We start from the raw sequence: 27915 nt of genomic DNA on the forward strand, positions 1-27915 counted from the left end.
CCAGGATAATAAGAATTCTGTACTTTTGACGCATGGTATTTGAGTTTACAAATTAAATAATGAGAGATAAAAATTGACTAAAATGGTTTTAGTATAAAGAAAATTAATATAACAAACATAAACAAATATCTGACCAAAAGAGACTAAATTTAAGTTATTTATGATGAGAAAAAGAAAAGTTCTGAACAATCCTCCCTTGATGCCTAATTCAAGAAACTGACCAGCATCAGAATCAAACCTTGACTCCCTAATACCAGTCCCATCTTCTCCAAAAGTTCCATCCACCTTCTGCATAATCCAAGGTTGTCTAAGGTTGTATTTGAAAATATTTGAGTGTTTATATGCACAGAAAGGTAAAAATAAATACTATGTTAAGACAAACATCTGTCTAAGCTGCATTTAATAGGTAAATGTACCTTCCTGTTCCAACTTATTCACCTTAAGAACAAACCTACAGAACCTATCTCATTCAAAAGCTGGAGACTGCCTGTACATACTTGTACCTCCTAAATTTAGTTATAGTACCTCATAAGTTTGGTTATACTACAAAAAGTAAATGCTATAACAAAATTTTCCCAAATTGTACTTGGTATAATAATAAAAATTTTGATCTCTAGAGGGGAAAAACAAACCAAAATATCCCATGTTAAAAATGCTAGGATATATGTATTTGGATCAGCAAAGGTAAAAGAATTCTTCACTCTGGGACTTTTCATAGAACATCTGGGTACAAAACTTAGATCTCTGGTTTTAGAATCATTATCTTTTACATCTGAAATGCTGTTCTATGTAGTTCACAGAGCCTATGCCCTCAGTTTGAAACTTGTGTGAATCTAGTAGCTTTGAGAAATAATGCCACCCCCTAATGACCATCACAAATCTGGGGGAGCTGACATGGGAAGGGATAAAAGCAAGTTGTACAAAAATTGAGAGGAAATATAGGAGTTGAGTATCATCTCTCCAGTCATAAATTATTGGATGTTTATTCCTGTGTCATGTAACATCAGTTGTGTGAACCTGGATCAATTAAGTTCCTTAAGGACCAGTTTCTTTACTTTTCTTTTTTCTTTCTTTCTTTTTCTTTCTTTCTTTCTTTCTTTCTTTCTTTCTTTCTTTCTTTCTTTCTTTCTTTCTTTCTTTCCTTCCTTCCTTCCTTCCTTCTTTCTTTTTTTTATTGAGAGAGAGAGAGAGAGAGAGAGATACAGGAAGGGAGAGAAATGAAATGCATCAATTCATTGTTGTAGCATTTTGGTTGTTCATTGATTGCTTTCTCATATGAGCCTTGAATGGAGGACTCCAGCTGAGCCAGTGACCCCTTCCTTGCTTAAGCCAGTGACCTTGGGCTCAAGCCAGCCACCTTGGGCTCAAGCCAGTGACTTTGGGCTTAAGCCAGTGACCTTTGGGCTAAAGCCAGTGACCATGGGATTATGCCTATAATCCCAATCTCAAGCCAGTGACCTCACACTCAAACTGGTGAGCCTGTGCTTAACCCTGTGATTTCATGGTTTCGAACCTGGGTCCTCAGCTTCCTAGGTCATTGCTCTATTCATGGCGCCACCACCTGCTCAGGCAGATTCTTCATCTTTAAAATATGGTTACTTTAAGAATTAAACATGAGAGATTGTTTAAATGTCATTACTATTTTTTATTAATTTTTGTTGACTCTAATAATCTATCACCTTTTCAATGAGGTTATCAGTTTTATCTCCAATTATGAATAATCACTTTTTATTTATTTCCTTAAAATGGTATCAAAAACAAAACAGAGCTCCCTTAAAAAAATCGAGAGGCATTATATCCAAAGACACTGTATTAAAATAGATCCAAAGTAATTATTTATTTTACTTCAAGTATGAAAATTACTATCTGTATCTATCTCTCTAACACACACACACACACCACACAAAGTTATTTTACTGTCTCTTATTTTGTGTGAAAGAAAGGACCTTTAACAGATATGTCATCATATTAATGATTGATTTTCAGATAGTGATCTATTTTAACAATGAGTTTAAGTATGGCTCTCTACTAAAATGCTCTGTATCCCAGAGAACAATGCTGATGCCAATCTCTTCTCAGAATCTCAATTAATGAGCAAAATTTTATCCTTTTGTCAACTTGATCATTTATGTGTTGTCATGTTAATTACTTTAAAAAGCTTATATTTTGTTTCCTGAAAGTTTTATTCCTTAAAATTTCAATGCCAGTATCTATTTCCTAAACTTATTTGTATTGAAAACAACGCCCCAAGAATAATAAGAAAAGTTAAGCCCTACAAACTCCTCAAAATTTGTATACAAATGAAAAGCACATTTGAGAATTGCAGTTAAATAAATATACTTTAAGACAGAAAAGCTGCCTCACCAGGTGGTGACGCAGTGGATAGAGCATTGGACTGGGATGCCGAGAACCCAGGTTCGAGACCCCGAGGTTGCCAGCTTGAGCGAGGGCTCATCTGGTTTGAGCAAAGCTCACCAGCTTGGACTCAAGGTCACTGGCTCGAGCAAGGGGTTACTCGGTCTGCTGAAGACCCACAGTCAAGGCACTTATGAGAAGGCAATCAACGAAAAATTAATGATTGATGCTTCTCATCTCTCCGTTCCTCTCTATCTATCCTTGTCTATCCATCTCTGTGACTCTTTCTCTGTCTCTGTAAAAAAAAAAAAAAAAAAAAAAGCTGTGGGTTTAAAAAAATTAATTGAAACTAAAATTAAAGTTATCCTTTCCTATGGTAATGAAACAAGGAGTGTGCTTTTTGCCATAATACAATATTGAAATAGTCCGTTTGATCTCATTTAAATAAGTAGGTTTCTAGCCTAATTATACAATAAAATCATCTGGGGAGCTTTTTCAAGATGGTAATGCATGAGTTGCAATCAAGACCATTAAATAAATTGGTAGAGCCAATATTTTTCAAATCTTTCCAGGTGTGCTATAACGTACAAAAAGATATTCAAACTACTGATCTTGTTAACAAGGAGAACATTAGATTGGGGTGGTTCTAATGCCTTAGTAGCCTCATAAGCAAACCAGAATCTTAGTGAGTAAATGCTTCAAGGTTAATAAATCAAAACTGAAAGATGAACGATCACATACAGCCAACTAGACTTTCCTAAATAAGCCAAACACTTAAGCTACAGCCAATCAAATAATTTCCTCCCTTGGTTTACTTTTTTTTTTCTTTATAAAAGTTTTCCCTAGGTGAAGAGTTTCTAACCTCTTCTGCTTTGGCTCTGCCCAATTCCAAGAGTTCTCTCAAATAAACTCTTAAAATTTTTATGCCTGGCCAGGCAGTAGCAAAGTGGATAGAGCGTCGGACTGAGACAGAGGACCCAGGTTTGAATGAAATGCGAGGTCACTGGCTTGATCATGGGCTCATCTAGTTGGAGCAAAGCTCACCGCTTGAGCCCAAGGTCACTGGCTTGATCAAGGGGTTACTTGGTCTGCTGTAGCCCCCTGGTCAAGGCACATATGAGAAAACAATCAATGAACAACGAAGGTGCCGCAATGAAGAACTCATGTTTCTCATTTCTCTCCTTCCTGTCTGTCTGTCCTATCTGTCCCTCTCTCTGCCTCTCAGTGTCTGTCATAAAAAAAAAAATTATATGCCTCAGTTTATCTTTTAACAATCTAAAATATTGATCCTTGCAAACTAATGGCTTGCTTACAAACCTCTTTTGTATTATGGAAACTTTTGAAAATTACAGGGTAACTTCTGGTTTTCTCTCTCCTAAAAAATGAAACCAAAGACATCTACATTTACCCAGACATCCAAATACATACCCACACAGATGATACCTACACACATTCTCACACTCACATACATGTTTTTGCATACACTTTAAAGGCATAGACAAAATTCCTGAAGCCCATGTTAAGATACCTATCCATAAGAATAAAAATTAAATGGACTCAACAGGAAGACAAGCTCTTACCTTCCCAGTTTGAAATTGCTTTTCTGTTTTAAAAAATCTCGTGTTAATAACATTCCTTTGTAGCTGTAACTTAAACCCTTTTCACCTACTCCATTCTCAAGCTAAATGTAAATGAACGTTTAATAGTTCTATTTGACCATAAATAATTTAAATTCTTTCCCCAAATCTCAGTTTTCTATCTTATAAATAAATTGAGAGAGAATAGGATATTAATTTAAGGACACAGTACATTGGCATTTAAAATAATCAATGAATATTAGCAGCTACTATTGTTCCTGTTTTTTATTATACTCTATTAGAGATCATTTCAGATGCCTAGTTTTAATAAACTATTGTAATCCTGGTGGTTGACCCAGGCAGGTTCACATTGAATTCAGGCAGACAGTAGAGGAACTGCGAAGCCGGAAAGCATAGGACCATACCTGTTTACTAGAGGCTCGCAAAGACAGGCAAGTGAATAAACAAAAAGAAAAAGAGCTAATAAACAAAAGAAAATCTGCTTTTCATGGTGAAGGTCAAGGGAGCAGGAAAACCTCACCTCGCAGTGGCAGGAGAGTCATCTGGGAGAATCGCCCCAAGGGAAAGCACCGGTAGTCTTACATAGACCATACACACATGGTGCTGCCATGTGCTCATGCACCAATCAGGCAAAGTAACCAGCAAGCAAACCTAGCACAATTGTTTTCCCCACAACCATCTCTTTCAGTATTTTCATTTCTAGAAAACAGTCACACCAAGGAAGCAAAGGAAAGCAAAACAAGCCATAAATCAACAACAATGTTGATAACCACTATTGCTATCTTCTTTCACTTTGATTTACTTCATGTTTGAGTAAAGCAGTTTTAAGTAGATAGTAAATGTTAAGACATTGCTTGTGCTTCTGATTAAAACATCTATTCCTGTTGAGTAAACTAAGGTGGCTATTTAAGGGAAAAGAAATGTATAAACTTATGTCACTGACTGGCGCCAACTTTTTATATCGTTTGCCTTTTAGATCAGACTACTTTTGCAAAACAAGTATATTTTAGTTGTAAATTAGATATTTTTTATTCACATATTTTCCACATTAATATTAGTATTGTTTCCAGATCATGCCTTTAATCAACTGAATTTAGATATCTCTATCCTGGTTCCTCTTCCTTGTAGTTGTTGCAACTCCATGAAATATTTCTTTTAAAATAACTTAAAATAGATTTTCAGTTTTTTCTCCTTCTCTTCTTCAAACCTCTAGGGGTTACATACAACTTTTAAACTAATTTAAGCTTCCAACATGTGAAAAACACCTTGAAACTGAAACTGACAAAGTGAATCTCATTCTTCTCTCAATTAAGATCTCTGGAGGCAGAGAGGCTTACATGTGTGGTCTATATACACAAACACAGCTTGACTGAAACCTGATTTACTTACATGTGAATGCCTTTTACAATCTTTCTGAGTTTCATACTTGCACAATGTTGGTGTTCTGTGAATATGGAAAAGTGTTTCTGTTATGTGGTCTTGTTAAAGAATTTAAATTTGTAATACAAATATTTATTACAAATTGTTTAAAAATGAAGATAATTCTGTATGAAAAGAGGGAGAATAATATTACCTAGTTTACATGCTTAGAAAACATCCTACTTTATGTCAAGCCATCTATTATTTGCGCTACTGCTCATTCTCACAACCACAGTCTGAAGCAGATATATTTAATCTCAGTTTAATGGAGGAGTGGCCTATATTTTAAAGGAGTTAAGTGCCTTGCTCTGGATCACACAACATATAAGTAATGGAGATGGGATTTATTTCTTCTTGTTAAGAGATGCTCAATTCCAGTGTTTGATTATGACATAATGTCCATATTAGTTTAAGAGAATAAAAAAGTTAGCTTTTTTCTCTCCTTAACAAGTTAAAACTGAAAATAGTAGTAATTCATAAATCATAGTACTGCAAGGAAAATTAGCACAAAGAATGTTTAAAATAACTTTTAAACTATAAAGTAATTAGAAATGTGAAATAGCAATAAACCTACTAAATGAGAGATTCTGTTACACTTAATTCTTATAAATGGCTGTATAACCTTTTATGTCTGTTCCATGTATTTAAATGAAACTTATAACTATCAATTCTATAAGCAATAAATGAAACTCAAATTCTAATAGGATATTTAAAAACATCTAAAGTTATTAAAAGAAAAACACTCAACTATAAAGTTCTAGATAGATTAAAAAAGAACTATGAGAGATAGGAGACAATCTGGTAACATAAAAAATAGTTGTAGAAGACAAAATATGATTCAATTCAAATTTTAAACAAGGCAAAGATTAATAAACAAGAAGTAAACATTATAAATTTTTATATATTGGCATAATTTTTAGTCCTATTTGAAGATTATAAACATCGTGAAGAATATCTGAGCATAATAAATCAATGGAAATAGCCAAATCAAAGCTGATCATTTTGGCCTAAATCTTGCAATTTGAATATTCCCAGTAAGCAAATTAATGATATTCACTGGATTTTAAGCATACTCATATTTATATTACACATGCTCTTATTCATTTTACACCTCAATGATTTTATTAACCCACAACAGTTTAATTTGGTGACACAACAGTAACAAGATAAATGATACAGATATTTAAATACATGGATTTTCAATCCTGAATAAATTAATTGAGATTACTACTATTCCCTTGCCTACAAATAAGCATTCCATTAAGGAAATCAAGAATTATCCTGGCTGGTGGCTCAGTGGATAGAGCATCGGCCAGAAGTATAGATGTCCCAGGTTTGATTCCTGATCAGGACACACAGGAAAAGTGCCCATCTGCTTCTTTCCTCCTTCCTTTCCCCCTTCTCTCTCTTCCTCTCTGACAGCCATCATGACTGGTTTGAGCCTGGCCTCAGGTGCTGAGGATAGTTTTGTTGGTCCAAGCACTTCAGCCTCAGACATTAAAAAAAAAAAGTCTCGGTACTTGAGCACTGGCCCCAGACAGGGGTTGCCAGGTGGATCCTGGTCAGGGCGCATATAAGAGTCTGCCTCACTCTCTCTCTTCCTCTCACTTAAAAAAACAAACAAACAGAATTCATGTTTTTTAGTAATTTTGCTTTTTTAGTTACTGGAAAATTTTTGAATTATTTTTTTTCTGCTCTTTTCCCCTTCCTTACACAATGTTTTCATTGCCAAGTACTATTACAGTAGACTATTAATGTTACCTTGGCTATGCTACTTGTCTAAAATATTAAATTTGATGTATCTTTTGCAGAGTAGGTTTGGGATGGTTATATTAAAAGATCATAATTAAAGTCATATTCTGGGTTATTCAAATATAAACATGCCTGTTTAATATTTAACAGAGGAATAATATAGCTTCCAGACTCACTAGTGTATTGATTTTTTGTGTTTTCAATTAAAAAAAAATCATGTGAGATCTAAGCTGCAAAAATATAATCTACTCTGGTTCAGATTTCTTTCCTGCATGACTCATGTCCTATGGATTTGAAAGGGAACGACTACGCAGAGAGAAAAGGTATTGGAAAAGTGCCAATTGACTAATCTCTGTGGAGTCTTAGGAAAAAATGATGACAGCAGCAGGCTGGTAGAGGACATCTTATTTGTCTTAAACTTCACTGTATAGGATGGTGGTTAAGAGCTCTATGTCATATTTTCTGGTTGTGAATACAGACTGTATTGTTTATTAGGTGTGTGATATCAGGAAAGTTAATTACCTTATCTGTGATTCAGTTTCTTTGCTAGAAGAATTGAGATAATAATGGCACCTGCATCATAAATTTGTGTGAGAGTTTAATTATCTACTAGAGGAATTAGAATGGTTCCTTGCACATATTAAGTGTTTAATACAGAGTTCACATTTTATGTTATCTTGATATATTTCAGAAAAATAACACATAACCTACTTTCAATTATTATAATATGAAAACCCTTTTGTAGTTGGAGCCCCATTTCTATCTGAGGGAGCTACTACTTCCTTCACAAATATTTAAATATGAGTATAGCTTTTCTTTCCCCTCTCTGTTATTTATTGCTCTATCCTCGGGACTTAGATTAGTGCTTGGACTATACAGAGTGTGCTGTAAGTAAATGTTGGTTGAAGGAATGAATCACTGGTCAACTTCCAGTTTTTCTATGCCAGGAAATTCTCCATAATACTTTGTAACAGACAAAATGTTTCTTTTAAACATCCATCACAGATATACTCTAACCCATCCTGGCATTCAATTTTATCTTTCTTTCTTTAATCTGCTTCCAATTCTCTAATCTGCTTCCACTCCTATAATAGATACCTTGGGCTTCAGGAACATTCTAAAACTCTTTTTGATACCCTACTTGGTATTTTCCAATATGAGTAATCCTCTATAAAGCAAAATAATCCCTCTCTACTAAACTCTGTCAAAATGTCCATTCCTGGGCAATATGAAACCAATACCGTGGTTAAAATGTAACTCGTGCTTACTATGTATGTATGTGGCTCTGAGATAATTTTGGTTTATGTTTTTTAATCTTCACAATCATTTTTAATAATAGAGATACCAGACACTAAATACTCACTTTTAACAGAGAAGAAAATTTAGATATGAGAAGGGTAAGAATTCACTATTAGGTCACAAATTATAAAAGATAAAACTGATTTTCCTCCAGTCTAATATTAATATCAATGTTCTTAAAAACTAAATAACCTCTTTTACTACCTACATAGTGTTCACTATTAAAACTATCAGTAGTTCTTATGATTTTATATACACTAAAGTATTAAAAATTGATAATACTTTAATTATTAGTTGCAAGTTTACCCTGGTAGAAATGTTTCTATACTGAAAAAAATTATCTTGAACAAAAAGATACTGACCTGAATGAAAAAAAAAATTCTAATGGTACTGTTTCAGATCCTGTGACAATTAAATGGAGCAGATAATTTGGGACCGGAGACGGTTCTATAGTTAACAAAATAAATATAACTTCATTCTAGGTTTCATCCTCAAATTCACTTATATATTTGTCCTTTATTTCCCTATAAAATCAATCTTCTTTGTATTATGTAATTTAATTATTTAATTCATAAAGGTTTTTGAAATCTATACTGTGTGTCAGACACTGATTTAGACTTAAAGGTAAACAACTTCAGAAAACTCATAACTTATTGTAAAACAAATCATTTAAGTACAGAATTATATTATAATCAGATGACTATTATAAGAAAGGCACTTACTAAAAAGAGGGGGACAAATACTACACATGCCTACATGGGGAAAGACAATGAGAAAGCCTTCACTGAAACAGTTACATTTAAGTTAGGTGGGGTGGCAGGAAAGGGAGTACAGAATGGCGAAAAAAAGTATTACCAGCTGTAATTGTTCAGTGGGGAACTGTAAGCAGAGTGAATGACATATTTAAAGGCATGGGGTCTTGACAGAAAGCAAATTGTTGGGAAAATTAAGATTACTTGGTTATGAATATTCTCTGATGACTTCAATGACAATAACCACTATTGTTTCCTTCTCTTTTGGGTTTGTGTCTTAAATGTTGAGGCTACTCATCACCGTCCTCCCATCTCTCTCAGGTTTCATGAGTTATTTCATATACTTCAGGGTTTTCATTAGAAGCTTTGATGGAGCTCCAGCATACTGTTTCTTTTTTTTTTTTTTATAATTTTATTTTTTTAATGGGGTGACATCAATAAATCAGGATACATATATTCAAAGATAACAAGTCCAGGTTATCTTGTCGTTCAATTATGTTGCATACCCACCACCCAAAGTAAGATTGTCCTCTGTCACCTTCTATCTTGTTTTCTTTGTGCCCCTCCCCACCCCCTATCCCTCTCCCATTCCCCCCTCCCCCCCGTAACCACCACACTCTTATCAATGTCTCTTAGTTTCACTATTATGTCCCACCTACGTATGGAATAATACAGTTCCTGGTTTTTTCTGATTTACTTATTTCGCTTCGTATCATGTTATCAAGATCCCACCATTTTGCTGTAAATGTTCCGATGTCATCATTTCTTATGGCTGAGTAGTATTCCATAGTGTATATGCGCCACATCTTCTTTATCCAGTCATCTATTGATGGGCTTTTTGGTTGTTTCCATGTCCTGGCCACTGTGAACAATGCTGCAATAAACATGGGGCTACATGTGTCTTTACGTATCAATGTTTCTGAGTTTTTGGGATATATACCCAGTAGAGGGATTACTGGGTCAGAAGGTAGTTCTATTTTCAGTTTTTTGAGGAACCACCATACTTTCTTCCATAATGGTTGTACTACTTTACATTCCCACCAACAGTGGATGAGGGTTCCTTATTCTCCACAGCCTCTCCAACATTCGCTATTACCTGACTTGCTAATAACAGCTAATCGAACAGGTGTGAGGTGGTATCTCATTGCCGTTTTGATTTGCATTTCTCTAATAGCTAAAGAAGATGAGCATCTTTTAAAATATCTGTTGGCCATTTGTATTTCTTCCTGGGAGAAATGTCTATTCATATCCTCTTCCCATTTTTTTATTGGATTGTTTGTTTGTTTGTTGTTGAGTTTTATGAGTTCTTTGTATATTTTGGATATTAGGCCCTTATCTGAGCTGTTGTTTGAAAAAATCATTTCCCATTTAGTTGGCTTTCTGTTTATTTTGTTATCAGTTTCTCTTGCTGAGCAAAAACTTCTTAGTCTGATGTAGTCCCATTCATTAATTTTTGCCTTCACTTCTCTTGCCATTGGAGTCAAATACATAAAATGCTCTTTAAAACCCAGGTCCATGAGTTGAGTACCTATGTCTTCTTCTATGTACTTAATTGTCTCAGGTCTTATGTTTAGATCTTTGATCCATTTTGAGTTAATTTTTGTACAAGGGGAGAGACTGTAGTCCAGTTTTATTCTTTTGCATGTGGCTTTCCAGTTTTCCCAGCACCATTTATTGAAGAGGCTTTCTTTTCTCCATTGTGTGTTGTTGGCCCCTTTATCAAAAATTATTTGACTATATATATGTGGTTTTATTTCTGGACTTTCTATTCTATTCCATTGGTCTGAGTGTCTATTTTTTTGCCAATACCATGCTGTTTTGATTGTCGTGGCCCTATAATAGAGTTTGAAGTCAGGTATTGTAATGCCCCCAGCTTCATTCTTTTTCCTTAGGATTGCTTTGGCTATTCGGGGTTTTTTATAGTTCCATATAAATCTGATGATTTTTTGCTCTATTTCTTTAAAAAATGTCATTGGAAGTTTGATGGGAATTGCATTAAATTTGTATATTGCTTTGGGTAATATAGCCATCTTGATTATATTTATTCTTCCTAGCCAAGAACAAGGTATATTCTTCCATCTCATTATATCTTTTTCGATTTCCCTTAACAATGGTTTATAGTTTTCATTATATAAGTCCTTTACATTCTTTGTTATGTTTATTCCTAAGTATTTTATTTTGGTTGTTGCAATCATGAAGGGGATTATTCTTTTGAGTTCCTTCTCAGTTGTTTCATTGTTGGCATACAGAAAGGCTATTGACTTCTGTATGTTAATTTTGTATCCTGCGACCTTACTGTATTGGCTTATTGTTTCTAGTAGTCTTTTTGTGGATTCTTTGGGGTTTTCGATGTATAGGATCATATCATCTGCAAAAAGTGATACCTTTACTTCTTCTTTTCCGATATGGATGCCTTTTATTTCTTTGTCTTGTCTGATTGCTCTGGCTAGAACCTCTAGTACCACATTAAATAAGAGTGGAGAGAGTGGACAACCCTGTCTTGTTCCTGATTTAAGGGGCAAAGCCTTCAGTTTAGTGCCATTTAATATGATGTTAGCTGATGGTTTATCATATATGGCCTTTATCATGTTGAGATATTTTCCTTCTATACCCATTTTGTTGAGAGTCTTCAACATAAAATTGTGTTGTATTTTATCGAAAGCCTTTTCTGCGTCTATTGATAAGATCATGTGGTTTTTGTTCTTTGTTTTGTTGATATGGTGTATTACGTTAACCGTTTTACGTATGTTGAACCATCCTTGAGATTCTGGGATGAATCCCACTTGATCATGATGTATTATTTTTTTAATATGTTGTTGTATTCGATTTGCTAGTATTTTGTTTAGTATTTTAGCATCTGTATTCATTAGAGATATTGGTCTGTAGTTTTCTTTTTTTTGTGCCATCCTTGCCTGGTTTTGGTATGAGGGTTATGTTGGTCTCATAAAATGTGTTTGGAAGTACTGCATCTTCTTCAATGTTTTGGAAGACTTGGAGTAGAATAGGAACCAAGTCTTCTTTGAATGTTTGATAAAATTCACTGGTATAGCCATCAGGGCCTGGACTTTTATTTTTGGGGAGGTTTTTAATATTTTTTTCTATTTCTTCTCTACTGATAGGTCTGTTTGGGCTTTCTGCTTCTTCTTGACTCAGTCTAGGAAGGTTGTATTTTTCTAGGAATTTATCCATTTCTTCTAGGTTGTTGAATTTAGTGGCATAAAGTTTTTCATAATATTCTACAATAATTCTTTGTATATCTATGGTGTCCATGGTGATTTCTCCTCTTTCATTTTGGATTTTGTTTATATGAGTTCTTTCTCTTTTTTCCTTGGTAAGTCTTGCCAAGGGTTTGTCAATTTTGTTGATCTTTTCAAAGAACCAGCTCCTTGTTCTATTAATTTTTTCTATAGTTTTTCTGTTCTCTAATTCATTTATTTCTGCTCTGATTTTTGTTATCTCCTTTCTTCGGCTGGTTTTGGGTTGTCTTTGTTCTTCTTTTTCTAGTTCCTTAAGGTGGGAAGTTAAGTGGTTCACTTGGGCTCTCTCTTGTTTGTTCATATATGCCTGAAGCGATATGAACTTCCCTCTTATCACTGCTTTTGCTGCATCCCATAGATTCTGATATGTCGTATTGTCATTTTCATTAGTCTGTATATATCTTTTGATCTCTGCACTTATTTCTTCTTTGACCCATTCATTTTGTAAAAGTATGTTGTTTAGTTTCCACATATTTGTGGGATTTTTTTCCCTCTTTTTTGCAGTTGAATTCTAGTTTCAAGGTTTTATGATCAGAAAATATGCTTGGTACAACTTCAATTTTTCTGAATTTGCTGATGTTGTTTTTGTGGCCCAGCATATGGTCAATTCTTGAGAATGATCCATGTACACTGGAGAAAAATGTATACTCAGTCACTTTGGGATGAAATGTCCTGTAGATGTCTATCATATCCAGGTGCTCTAGTGTTTTGTTTAAGGCCACTATGTCTTTGTTGATTCTCTGTTTGGATGACCGATCTAGAGCCGTCAGCGGTGTATTGAGGTCTCCAAGTATGATTGTATTTTTGTCAGTTTTTGTTTTAAGATCAATAAGTAGCTGTCTTATATATTTTGGTGCTCCTTGGTTTGGTGCATATATATTAAGAATTGTTATGTCTTCTTGATTCAGTGTCCCCTTAGCCATTATGAAATGGCCATTTTTGTTTCTGAGTACTTTTCCTGTCTTGTAGTCAGCATTGTCCGATATGAGTATTGCTACACCTGCTTTTTTTTGGATGTTATTTGCTTGGAGTATTGTTTTCCAGCCTTTCACTTTGAATTTGTTTTTATCCTTGTTACTTAGATGAGTTTCCTGTAGGCAGCATACAGTTGGATTTTCTTTTTTAATCCATTCTGCTACTCTGTGCCTTTTTATTGGTGAGTTTAATCTGTTTACATTTAGTGTAATTATTGATACTTGTGAGTTCCCTATTGCCATTTTATATCTTGCTTTCTGTTAGTTTTGTGTCTTGTTTGATCCTTCTCTTTCGTTTTTTTATCTTTTATTTTTATTTGGTTGTATTCCATACATCTTTCCTCTGTTGCTATCTTTTTTATCTCATGTGCTTCTGTGGTGGTTTTTTCAATGGTGGTTACCTTTGAGTAATGAAAAGGGTCCCTACCCTGTTCATTGTAGCAAACTATTTTGTGAGTACTTTTGCACTCCATCGTCCTTTGCTACTGTTAATCTCCATCTTCTCCCCCTCTTTCTTTTTGTTGTTGTCACAGTTTAAATTTGGTTTTATTGTGTTCTTCTTGGAGCTTTTACTTGTGGCTCTGTTTTTTTTTTGTTCTTTGTATCTGATTGGAGAACCCCCTTTAGTAATTTCTGGAGTGGGGGTTTTCTGATGATAAATTCCCTCATCTTTTCTGTATCTGTGAATGTTTTTATTTCTCCTTCATATTTGAAGGATAGCTTTGATGGGTATAGTATTCATGGCTGAAAGTTCCTCTCTTTCAGGACTTTAAATATTGGGGTCCACTCTCTTCTAGCTTGTAGAGTTTCTGCTGAGAAATCTGATGATAATCTAATGGGCCTTCCTTTATATGTTGTATTCTTCTTTTCCCTGGCTGCCTTGAGAATTTTTTCTTTGCTGTTGGTTTGCGTCAATTTCATTATGATACAGCATACTGTTTCTTAAAGGAGCTTCCAGGATACTGTTACTTAAAAGGAGCCAGCCTCATTTTGAGGAGACAATTCAAAAAAAAAAAAAACAACAACCAGAAAATGTGAAAGAAATAAAATTGGTAGGTGGGAGAAATTTAAAAGTGACAATTGTCAGTAACGACTCATGTTTACCTTAATATTGTTATAGATGGTTACATAGATATATACGTGATAGATAAATAGATGATAGATAGATAGATAGATGAGAGATAGATTGATAGATAGATGATAGATAGATGATAGATAGATAGATAGATAGATAGATAGGTAGATAGATAGATGATAGATAGAAGTTATTAAGCAAACATGTATTTCTTTGCCTTGTCATGTCAGAAATTCTAAAAGAAATAACAATGTGACACATAGGTCTTATATCTTGGTTTTGAATAATGTTCTCTAAATAAAGAAACCAGGGTTCCTTGGAGAAATGGTTGATTCTATAACTAGAGAAGAAAATATGTAAATGTGCTAGAGAATCTTCCTATGCCAAAAGTAAGGAAGTGCTAAAAGATGAACAAAAGCAAAAACACATTACAGTGGTTTGTCAAAAAGCACATGAGCTAACAGAAAATTTCCAGTGGCCAAAGCTGAAACAATCAGAGCAACAAAAAAAAAGTAGTTCTAGAATATAATGCAAAGTATAAAATAAGTGTCTATGAGTCCATGCAGATAAAATAAATAATTTAATGAATTAAGAATGAGGAAGAAGCAATTAATTTTACAAACTGAAGAATTTATTAGGTTCTACACCCTAAATAAGGGGAAATGTAACTTCCCATTCACAAAGTGTGGACTATACATAGATATTTCTTTCAAAAGAGAATAGTATAGAAATGAGGGGAGAGTAACTTTATAGTAGAGAAAATAGCAAATATTACTTCAGAGAGTGAGTAATCAAGGTCAACATTAACAGTCATAAATCATGGTGATATTATGCATCCTTGCTATTATATACTGAAAATTACATTTATCCTCTGTGATCTTCTACTCTAAAACTCAAAACCCAAGTCTAATTGAAGGAAAACATCAGACAAGTCTCACTAGAGAGGCATTTTACATTATACCTGACCAGTACTCCTGAAGAACTCTCAGTGTCATGAAAAGAAAAATCAGTTTGAGGAACTGTCCTGGACAGGTAGAGTCCAAGGAGACATGACAACTAATTGAACGTTGTATCCTGTGTGGGACTTTGGAACTGAAAAAGGACATTATGTTGAAAGCATGAAAATAAAAATTACTTCTAATATCTTTCTTACTGATTTTATTTTCAGAATGACCGGGATATAATTTGGCATCAAATGATATCAGATGGGTGTGTTTTAATGGGGTGTTGACAAAGAGTTTCAGAGAAATTGTGGCCTGCAGTGACCTGGGATTCAGTGAATTGTGTTTTTTGTTCTGTCACTTGCTTTTGGATTTGAAAGAAGTCATTCTCACTTGTCTGGACCTCAATTTCCTGTGTCAGCTTGAAACCATAGGTACGCTTTGTTTACCATAGGATTTCTGTACACAGGAGTTCCTCTGCAAGGATGAGGATCGTGTCCAACTATGACTTATTTATGTGAGGACCTATGAAGCCTTCTAAGAAACATCTCATCACCAAGGAAAATAGAGTCCAGGCACACAAGACCTAAAAACTATGTCTCAGGGTTTAATGGAGAAAGAGGATATTTCTTAATTATCACATTATTTCTAGCTTAATCTTTACCAAATATGATTAAATCTCAGGAAAGGGAATTAGTAGAAATATAGATATAGTTCTTTCACTAAAATCCCTGCCAGTCAAAGCACTGTCTATGGACTTGTGGATTTGCATAATTACAGAAATGATACTCCTATCTGCATAGGAAGGAAACAGAATTTGTTGTTGTTTTATTTTGTTTTGTTTTTGTGTTAAGTGCTCAGAGATCTCAGCTTTCTTTGCAGGCTCCAACAGTTCTGCAGTATTGACACATCAGTATAACTTCTATCCAACAAGGCATGGTTTGGTAATAATAACTCCATGTGACTTCAACAGTTACCAGAGATTATACATATCCCTGCAGACAAATTTAGAGAAAGATAGGGCCTTTCTGTGACTTTGAGATGAATATGAAATGAATAAAGTGGATTCTGATGTCTTACATTGTAAATAAAGCTAGATTTGGGGAAATAATATTTATTGTTATGTTTAAACAATAAAGGTTGAGAAACAGAAAATAGTAGCTTCTAAATATTAATCACTACAACTGATACTTTATAAAACTGGAAATGGAACTACAATTTTAGATAATTTGGAATTACTCTCATAGAAAAATGATAAGCTCTCTGATTTTAAGCTCTCGATCTTTGTCTTCCTCCTTACCTCCTGAGAAGATCCAAGAGTATTCTCAATGGAACATAAGGAAACTCCATGTTGAAAAATTCCCAAATGATGGCTAAGGTTCTGCCTACTTGTAAATATTATTGGTTTTAAACCAGGAAGGAGGTTTATTATAGGAATATTGCTGCTGACTTGTGTTGGTAAAAAAAAAAAATGAGAAAATAAATAAATCCTTAGGAGCAGCTGAAATTGTAGCTTGGCTACTTGAAGAAGGTCACACTGCTTTTCTATCTTCAGACTAATGGAGATATGTTAATATTCTGAATCTTTGGCCCCCTGTCAACTGTCTATCCCAAGATTCCTAAATTAACTATTTATTCATCAGCGGCACACACAGAAATTGCTTGTCTGAAATCCTTGACTAAGATTAAAAGACATTCTAAGAACAACAGGGAAAGCAGGTTGTTTCTACTGTAGGAAGGCTACTTCGTTCATTTAATCACTAAAAAGCGCCAAGAAAAAAGGCATTGATGTAGTTCATTGAGGGGGAAGTTAAAAAAATGTTAGAGAAAATGACTATTTTCTAACTGAATAGGTTAGAGTCTCTAAAACAATTACATTTTGCATCATTCTAATTTAAAGTTGTGAAGTATAAAACACATTTCTGCAATTCAATCCATGATATGATATCATATGGACAAGTGGTAGAAATAGTTTTAATCATCTAAATACTATGGTAGGAGATCATTTATGAAAGTTTTTTCAAGGAGTATTTTCTTTGGCCTCATCTTGGATATTTACATATTTTGCAAGTTGGATAGGTATTGAAGAGTAAATATTTTAGCATATCAGCTGAGCAACTGTTATAGGTAATATGATGTACCTTGTTCATGTTAATTTTACTTTTTCAGAAGTTTAAAGGAGCAGCAAGTGTCTCTGGCTCTTCCAAATATATATGCATAATCACCTAGAGAGTAGTCTCACATATCTTGTAAAGTATAGTGAGTTTATTTATTTTTTTTTGCAGAATTAAACTATGTTCTAATTTAGGAAGTTAAAAAAAACTTTAAAAAATGAGAAAATTTGCCTAGTAGTATAGTGGATGGAGTGTTGACATGGGATACGAAGAACCCAAGATCAAAACCCTGAGATCGCCATCTTGAGTGCAGGCTCACCAGTTTGAACACTGGGTCATAGGCTTGAGCGTGGGATTACAAACATGACCTCATGGTTGCTGGCTTGAGCCCAGGTCACTGGTTTGAAGCCCAAGGTCACTGGCTTGAGCAAGGGGTCACTGGCTTGGCTGAAGCACCCCAGCCAAGGTACATATAAAAAGCAATCAATAGCCTGACCTGTGGTGGCGCAGTGGATAAAGTGTCGACCTGGAAATGCTGAGGTTGCCGGTTCGAAACCCTGGGCTTGCCTGGTCAAGGCACATATGGGAGTTGATGCTTCCAGCTCCTACCCCCTTCTCTCTCTCTGTCTCTCCTCTCTCTCTGTCTCTCCCTCTCCTGTCTAAAATGAATAAATAAAAAATAAAGAAAAAAATTTAAAAAAAAAGAAGCAATCAATAAACAACTGAAGTGCTGCAACTACAAGTTGATGACTCTCATCACTCTCCCATCCTGTCTGTCTGTCATCTTTCCCTCTCTGTCACACACACACACACACAAAAAAAAAAAAAAAAAAAAGAGAGAGAGAGGGAGAGAGAGAGAAAGAAATTTAATCTGACAAATAATTATGTCATTGAAAATCCAAATTAAGATACACAGACTTTGGTTTCACAGTTACGGGGAAATAAAGACTTTTTTATTTGTACTTCTAAAGGCTTTTGTGAGATATTTTTCTAAAAGGCAATTAGCTAGCCAAGATAATTACTTTATCTGACACATGTAAATAATTATTGATTTGTCTAGTCCCTAGTTTTAAATTATGCCCCATTTAAAAAATAAGCCTGTGTCCAGCATGTCTTCAGAGTTGATGAATGCAAATTATCTTCAGTGTTCTGGCATGGTTCATCTTACAGTATTTGTTTACCTACAGGATTTTCTAGGGATCAGGCTTACTGAAATACAGAATAAAAAGAGATTCCATGTTAGAAAATCAGTATCTAAACAGATTTAACTAAGTGATCTAATACTTAAAGTATACATATTAATGAAAAGTAATTTTTGTTATGTACAGTGTAGATTTTATGTTATGTACAGTAGTATCTTCTTAATATGTGAGATACGATCACATTATTAGTTATTTTTATCTTTAACACTAAATATTTTACCTTACATAAAACATTATTAGATTAAAGACTTAAGTTTAAGACCTGAAACCATAATATTTATAGGAAAAAATCATGGGAAAAATGTTTCTTGATTCTGTACTACCAATATATTTTCTGTATATATGACATTAAAATCACAAGCAACAATAGAAAGAAAAATAATCAAGTGGGACCACATCCAACTAAATAGCTTTTGCACAGCAAAGGAAATCCTCAACTGTATGTAAATGCAACCTAAGGAATATGAGAAATACTTTCAAATCATATATGATAGGGAATTAATATCCAAAATATATTGAAAAAAACTCATATAACTCAGGAAAAATTTAATATAAATATAGGTAAAGGGCCTGAAAAGACATATTTCAAAGAAAATATACAAATGGCCAACCAGTACACAAGAAGGTGCTCAACATCACTAATATGGGGAAATGGAAATCAAAACCACATACTCACACTTGTTAGAATTGTTATTATTAAAAGAAAAAGAGAAAGTATTGACAAGGATGTGGAGAAAAGGAAACCCATGAGCCTTGTTGGTGCATGTGTATTTGGTAATGCTACTATGGGAAAAAGTATGGATGTTACTCAAAATTTGAAAAACTATCATATGAGCCAGTAATTCCACTTCGGGTAATTTATTAAAAGAAAACAAAATTACTATCTCAAAAGAATATCTGTACCCTTTTGTTTATTACAGCATTATTTACAATAGCCTAGACATGGAGACAACTTATGTTTCCATCTTCAGATGAATGGATAAAGAAAATGTATATGTACAAAAATAGTAACCCTGTGAGGTAATAGATGTATTAACTTGATTGTGACAAAAAATAGATTTGAAATATATTGATTACAAAGTAAATTTATGTAAACCAGTCTGTTTTACAACTAAAACGTGAAGATTGGAACTTGTCTGTGTATACTCTTAGAGACAGTTAAGTAGCAGAAGATTTTACCTCATTCATCTGGTTCTGCTGGTCATTTTCCCCCTGGTTCAATTTGGCCAAGACCCTAAACTGTCATTTGCATGACTCTCTTGGCATTCCTTTAGTGTAACAGAAGCTTTTAGACCATATTCAAGAACAATAAAAGGCATACTGATAGGCAGATCTATTTTTCTGATGATAAATCAGAATCTTTCCTAGAAGCCCTGCCCTTGTAGTAGACATGTCCTATCATTGCAAAATCTGTGTCATGCAGTCATCTCTAAGGCCAGAAAAACCTTAACAGTAGAACATATAGTTTCTTTAGCCTGTATAGGGGAGGTTGTCATGGAGGAAGGGGAATGCAGAGAGATAATAGTTGCTGAACCAATAGTTTTTGTGGTGCTGTGCTTTTTAAACTGCAGTTTATAGAACGCTTGGATTGCAAACAACTGATATGGCAGAAGCAGATATTTGTATTCATCTAACTATTATTTTCCTTTCCTTCTTGGCATATATTTCAATGACATTTCCCAATTGGACTAAAATTTGGCTAATGCAGTCTAGATGGCAGTGATGCATAATATTTCATGATGTCGTCCTAAAATCCTCCATGTTCTTGTTTTCCATTTCATGATGGCTCTGGAAACCATAGGATATGAAATGTTGGATTACAAGATGAAATAAGCCTAGATTTTCAATAAACTACTTGGAAAACTTTCTAAGATATCCACTTTATCACATCACCCACACAAGATTGTGTTTCAGTACGATAAACCATTCATTTGGATAAATTTCTTACATGATTTCAATACTACTTGTAATTTTCTTTTCTGCTTACCCAACCTATTCTAGCCTTTTTTTTGTTTGTTTAAAGTTTCACATTACCCACTTTGTAAGGTTTCTTACTACTAAGTTTGGTGGTAGTCAGTGTTTCCATATTAAACTACTATAATATTTGGCACACATTCTAAATATTTTATCTTATATTTACTAAAATTCTATGAGGACAAACTTTGTTCATCTTTTTATCTTTGTTTTAATAGAGGACTTAGTTTACCACTAATTTTTTATTAAATTTACTGAAGTGACATTGATTATTAAAATTACACAAGTTTCAGGTATACAATTCTATAATATATCATCTGTATAAAAGTCATAATTTAGTACATAAAAATAAATATTTGTTTATTAAATTAATCTTGACATTCTGAAACTATGTATTAATGAACATCTAGGGTAAAATACTGACATATTAAATATGTTCAATGATTGAAAGGAAGGGGGGATAAGAATAAATCTTGGGAGAGCGGTAGGAAAAAAAGACTTTTGTTACCTGTAGGAATATTGAATCCATGAAGGAGAAGAAAGTGAGGTTTGAGAAAACTATGGTGTGAATAAGAACTTGGAATAATAAATGTAAGCTCTCAAAGAAAGATAAATGAGTAACAATTTTATTTTCTATTACTAAATCATGAGATCTTGAAGACTAGAAGTCAAGAAACCATCATTAATGCTTTTGATGGTGAATGGGGTGGGGGTGGGGTTTGATAACATCACTGCAGTTTCTCCTCAGGCATAGGTCCAACTTAATGGAAACTTTTGGTTACCTCTCAGCATAACTAATATCTTGAGATATCTAGTTCTTCTTTAGTCAGTATCTGCTAAAGTTCTTTTAGCCTTGGGAATAGAGTCTAAAACCAATCAAGTCTTTGAGACACCTTTTCACTGATTAAGAATATGAGTATCTTTTTATTTAAGTTTGTTTTGACTTAGGTATAGTTTCTATCTAAACTTAAGTCCTACAAACAGCCTGGAACACAGATCAGCAGCACCATATCCCAATGATCTGACCTGAAAAAATCCCAATGATCTGAACCTTTACTGTGCTAGTAATTTGCCAGAAATTCTGGATATGGGATAGGAAAAAAAACAAGATACAGCAATTTTCTAAATGTTAAAAAAAATTAAAGTATGTGAAAAAATGGCTCTTTATACATAGCTGTAAAATTACTTTACCAATATTTGGTTTTATCTATTTAATTTAACTATTTAATTAATATAGAAACCAGTAAGACATTATAATCATTTCATAAAAGATTTCCAAATTTCACACATTTATATTCAGGAAAAATTTCAGAAATGAATTTATAAGTGGATAGTAAAACTGATTAGTATTCACAGGATGCTAATAAATTGCATTGTACTGGATATAATTTTGTATTATATCAAAATTATACAAGTTATTTTCTATTTCTAGAGCTATATATTATCTTAGTTAATGACAAAGGCAGAGATAATTCAGAAGGTGGATATGGTCAGGACACTCACTTAATTTCAATATTTTGCTACTTCTTCAAGAAAATCATGGTTTACAGTCTATGTGGAGAAGTGTGAAAAGGGGATCTTTATTTGTCTATATGAGCAGGGTAATGGACATAGTACCATGTTTCCCCCAAAATAAGACAGTGTCTTATATTAATTTTTGCTCCTAAAGACGTGCTATGTCTTGCCTGACCAGGCAGTGGCGCAGTGGATAGAACATTGGACTGGAATGCAGAGGACCCAGGTTTGAGACCCTGAGGTCGCAAGCTTGAGCATGGGCTCATCTGGCTTGAGCAAAAAAGCTCACCAGCTTGGACCCAAGGTCACTGGCACGAGCAAGGGGTTACTCGATCTGCTGAAGGCCCATGGTCAAGGCACATATGAGAAAGCAATCAATGAACATGAACAACTAAGGTGTCACAATGAAAAACTGATGATTGATGCTTCTCATCTCTCTCCATTCCTGTCTGTCCATCCTTGTCTATCCTTCTCTCTGACTCTCTTTCTCTGTCCCTGAAAAAAAAAAAAGAAAAAAAAAGCATTAGGTCTTATTTTCAGGGGATGTCTTATTTTTCCATGGACAAGAATTCACATTTATAGTTGAACAAAAAATCAATATTTAGGGCCCTGGCCGGTTGGCTCAGTGATAGAGCATCAGCCTGGCGTGTGGAAGTCCCTGGTTTGATTCCCGGCCAGGGCACAGAGGAGAGGCGCCCATCTGCTTCTCCACCCCTCCCCCTCTCCTTCTTCTCTGTCTCTCTCTTCCCATCCCACAGCCAACACTCTATTGGAGCAAAAGATGGCCCGGGTGCTGGGGATGGCTCCTTGGCCTCTGCCCCAGGCACTAGAGTGGCTCTGGTCATGACAGAGCGACGCCCCAGATGGGCAGAGCATCGCCTCCTGGTGGGCGTGCCGGGTGGATCCCGGTTGGGCGCACACGGAACTCTGTCTGATTGCCTCCTGTTACCAGCTTCAGAAAAAAAAAACAATATTTATTAATGTACTGTAGTCATGTCATCGCAAACATCAGCATAACCAGCCAAACTCTGAATTCCATCAAGAATTTCTTGTGACTCTATTTCTATGTACAACAATCTACCATTTCTCTGAAAATAAGACAATGTCTTATATTAATTTTTGCTCCTAAAGATGCACTAGGTCTTATTTTCAGGTGAGGCCTTATATTTCTAAGCTTGAAAAAATTGCACTAGGTCTTATTTTCAGGGGATATCTTGTTTTGGGGGAAACAGGATATTAACCTTAAGTTGAGAAATAAATACTTGGCCTAAATAGAATTAGTGGGTGGAAAGGAGATGGTGTTCTTGAGTTAAGTAAAGAGGGCAAAGCAGGACTGTATAATCATGAATTAACCCTCTTATTTTCATCAGGAATCATAAGCATTGACCAGTCTGTTGATATCTTTTTGCTCAGGAGAAATTAAAGTACAGAATATATCTGTGTTTTACTGCTTTGAGCTGTCTTATAGCAAGATACTTGCTATGGAGAGTTCCTTGGCTTTCATGCAATACAAAATGAAGTGAAATAATCATATATTCCCAAGGGTTTATTTCTGCTTAGTCTGATTACCTAGACTATCTATCTCTACCATGAAGCATTAAGATAAAAAAAAAATTAGTGTAGTCATTTTAAAAACAGTATTTCATTGGAGGTAGAGTTGGGAGTTCACAAGAACAGGTATAGGGGGAAGACAAGATGGCGCTGGAGTAGGCAGATGTACAACACCCACCTCCCAGGACCAAAGTGAATTACAAACTAATTTTAAGAACTATCATCTGGAAAAACCAACTTTGGACTAAACTCAGAGGATTCTCCAACCAAGGAACACTGAAGAAGCCACACCAAGACTGGTAGAAAAAGCAGAAACGCAGAGAGGGCTGCCCAGCTCCCCGGAGCGAACGGCAGCCGGGAGAGACTCGTGTGGCAGGAAGTGAGTTTAGCAGAGAGGGGAGGGTCCTGAGTCCCAGAAACAAAGCCCCAGCCTGCAGCCCCAGAGCCTAGAAGAGGCATATGGACAGTATTTAGCTGGAAACAAGTCAGGATACTGTCTGTGAGAAAGAGTCTGATTTTTCAGACCCAGGATTCTTCTTAAAGGGACTACGCAGAACACCTCTCTCACAACCACTCACAGGGCACTCTGGGGAATGGGGAGAAAGAAGAGGACCAGAGTAGCAGGAAGAGAGTGTAATCTAGGAGGCACAGGGAGAATCATTTTGGGAGACGGCCACCCTAACCCCTGGGACGAGTCACTCCCCAAATCTGAAGAGAATATTTCCCCTGGAAACAGCAATACCAGCAAAGGGAAGCAAGACGCCAGCCAGACAAGCTATCCTGTGGCACTCAGAGCAGAGTTGCTTAGAAGGAGGGAGATTTTGGGACTACAGTAGTGAGTCTTAGGGTCTGAGCTGCAGCGCCCCCATCCACACGGCTGAGGGCTTGCCAGAGGGCGGGCAGCAGCAGGATGTGGAGGTGCGGTTCTGTCAGCAGGGGCAGAAGCCAGCTGGTCACCACTGGGCTTAGGGGTGAGCTCAGTCTTACCCGGCAGGGGAGGAGTAGGCGTGCAAAAGCAGTCAAGCCCAAATGCTGGCAGCCTGTAATCCAGCCTTTGGGAGAAGGGCGGGAACCCCGGAAGGGGTGGAGACCAGCCCTTGAGTAAGGACACAGGAGCACAGCCTTGCCCCACCCACGGAACCAAGGCTTGTGGCCTGACTTGGGAGCTGGCTTCTCCCAAGGGTGTGGAGCCAAAATTCCAAAACAGGCAGAGTCCCACTACTGAGCATGGGCACGCAGTCCTGACTGGCCTGTGGAGCCAAGGCTAGCAGCCATTCCATAAGCGGGCTCTTCCTGCAGGGCAGGGCAAAAGCCCGGAAACAGGTGAAGACCCACAGCTGAGCAAAGGTGCTCACCACTGCCCTCAAGGCCAAGCATAACGCCATCCATGTAGGCAGAGCAAAGGCCAAGGCCACCAAGGCTTGTACACCCCAGCATGTGATCACAGCCACTCCCATGAAGGAGAGGTGGAAACCACAGCAACAGCCCCAGTGGGCAGGCACCGGCAACGTCCAAACCCAAAAGGCCTAGACAGCAACAAAAGAGGGGGTGGCAGGCCTGCAGACAGACCATACCTAGGTAACAGAGGCCATACTCAGTGGACTCCAGTGGCCAAAACCTTCCTTTACAGAGAGAAAATACAAAGGCAGAGAAATGCAACACAAATGAACCAAGAAATATCCCCAGAAAAGGACCTGAATGAATCAGATGTAACCAAATTACCAGATGCAGAGTTTAAAATAATGACTGTTAGGATGCTCAAAGATATTAGAACAAAAATAGATGGTCATTATGAACACCTAAATAAAGAGATAGCAAATATAAAAAAGGACATTGAAGCCCTGGCCGGTTGGCTCAGCGGTAGAGCGTTGGCTTAGCGTGCGGAGGACCCGGGTTCGATTCCTGGCCAAGGCACACAGGAGAAGTGCCCATTTGCTTCTCCACCCCTCCGCCGCACCTTCCTCTCTGTCTCTCTCTTCCCCTCCCGCAGCCAAGGCTCCATTGGAGCAAAAATGGCCTGGGCACTGGGGATGGCTCTGTGGCCTCTGCCCCAGGCGCTAGAGTGGCTCTGGTCACAGCAGAGTGACGCCCAGGATGGGCAGAGCATCACCCCCTGGTGGGCAGAGCATCACCTCATGGTGGGCATGCCGGGTGGATCCCAGTCGGGCGCATGCAGGAGTCTGTCTGACTGTCTCTCCCTGTTTCCAGCTTCAGAAAAATCAAAAAAAAAAAAAAAAAAAAAAAAAAGGACATTGAAATAATAAAAAAGAATCAGTCAGAAATGACAAATACAATATCTGAAATAAAGAACACAATGGAAGGAATTCAAAGCAGGATGGATGAAGCAAAGAATTGAATTAGCGAGTTAGAGGACATGATAAATAAAAGCATGGGAGGACCTGAAGATGGTAGCGGAGTAGGCAGACACACAGACGCCCGGCTCTCACCACAAAACTGGAATACAAATCAATTTAGGAAAAATTAGCATGAAAAACCAATTCTGGACTACAAGAACAGCTCTCAACAACCAAGGAGCAAAGAAGAAGCCACAACAAACCTGGTAGGGAGCATCTAAATCTCCCCTGCTTACAGGAACGAAGGGGGGGTGAAGCTGAGAGCCCAGAGGGGATCTCATTCCAGGGAAAAGAGCAGAAAATACTGCTCACAGCCACTTGCCTGGCGACCAGGGTGTGAGGTGTGTTGAAAAGACCAGCTTATCTTCCAAGTGGAAAGGAAAGAGAGAGGGACAGACTGCAAGGGATTAAAGAATGCAGGAGATGACCTAAAAAAAAGCTGACTCATTCATGCTGGTGGCAGCCATAGCTGGGGAAGGGACTGATCCTTCCCCACAAAACAGGATTGAATTGCTTCCAGATAAGCGATCTCCAGACATCTCTCCAGCTCCAATCAGTGCAACAAAACACAGCTGAAAACAAGAAGTGGGGAGGAGGGGAAGTAACTCAGGTCTCCATGGAGACCTGAGATACACCTCCCCCTCTGAAGCTGAGAAAACACCCTGCCCCCAGAGAGATTAGATAGTGGAAGAGACCTTCAGAGTCTCAGGTTACACCCATTGCATTCCTGGATACAGTTTCAAGGAAGCCCCCTACTGAGATCAGTAAACAAGACTATCACCTGTTAAGAAAAAAACATCAAGATTTCAAAGCTGCCCAAATCCGAAAGTGGTTTACAAATAATATCTGATACCAACCCAAGAAGACCTAGAAATAACACAACTGAAAACTGGAGGCAGACAACACCAAGCCTAGACTCAGCCAGCTCTATAAGCAAAACACCCAAACACAGACATAATGAGAAGACAAAAAAGTGCAATCCAAATGAAACCACAAGAGACACCTTCAGGAGATGAACTGAGTGATATGGAAATAATCAAACTTCCAGATGCAGAGTTCAAAATCATGATTGTAAGGATGCTTAGGAATTTTAGAACAACAATGAATGGTCATTATGAACACCTAAATAAAGAAATAGCAAGTATAAAAAAGATTCAGTCAAAGATGACAAATACAGTATCAAAAATAAAGGCCACAATGGAAGGAATTAAAAACAGGATAAATAGAGCTGAGGATCTAATCAGTGAGTTGGAGGACAACAAGAATGAAGGCATGAAAGCAGAGAAGAAAAAAGAAAAGAAACTCAAAAAGTCTGAGGAAACTTTTAGAGAGCTCTGTAAATACATGAAGAGAAATAACACCCGCATCATAGGGGTTCCTGAAGAAGAAGAAAAAGAACAAGGGATAGAGACTTTGTTCAATCATATCACAGCTGAAACTTCCCTCAATTAATGCAGGAGAAACCCTCACAAGTTCAAGAAGCACAGAGGACTCCATTAAAGAGAAACCCAAAGAAACCTAAACCAATACACATTATAATTAAAATACCAAAGCTAAGTGATAAAGAGAAAATATTAAAAGCTGCAAGAGAAAAAAAAGGTATCACCTACAAAGGAACCCCCATAAGGATGACATCTGACTTCTCAACAGAAAGACTTGAGGGAATGGCAAGAAATATTCAAAGTAATGCAGAACAAGAACCTACAACCAAGACTACTTTATCCAGCAAGGCCATCGTTTAAAATCGAAGGAGAAATAAAAAGCTTCCCAGACAAAAAACAAC

The sequence above is a fragment of the Saccopteryx bilineata genome, chromosome 2 (assembly GCF_036850765.1).
Source record: "Saccopteryx bilineata isolate mSacBil1 chromosome 2, mSacBil1_pri_phased_curated, whole genome shotgun sequence".
NCBI classification, from domain to species: domain Eukaryota; kingdom Metazoa; phylum Chordata; class Mammalia; order Chiroptera; family Emballonuridae; genus Saccopteryx; species Saccopteryx bilineata.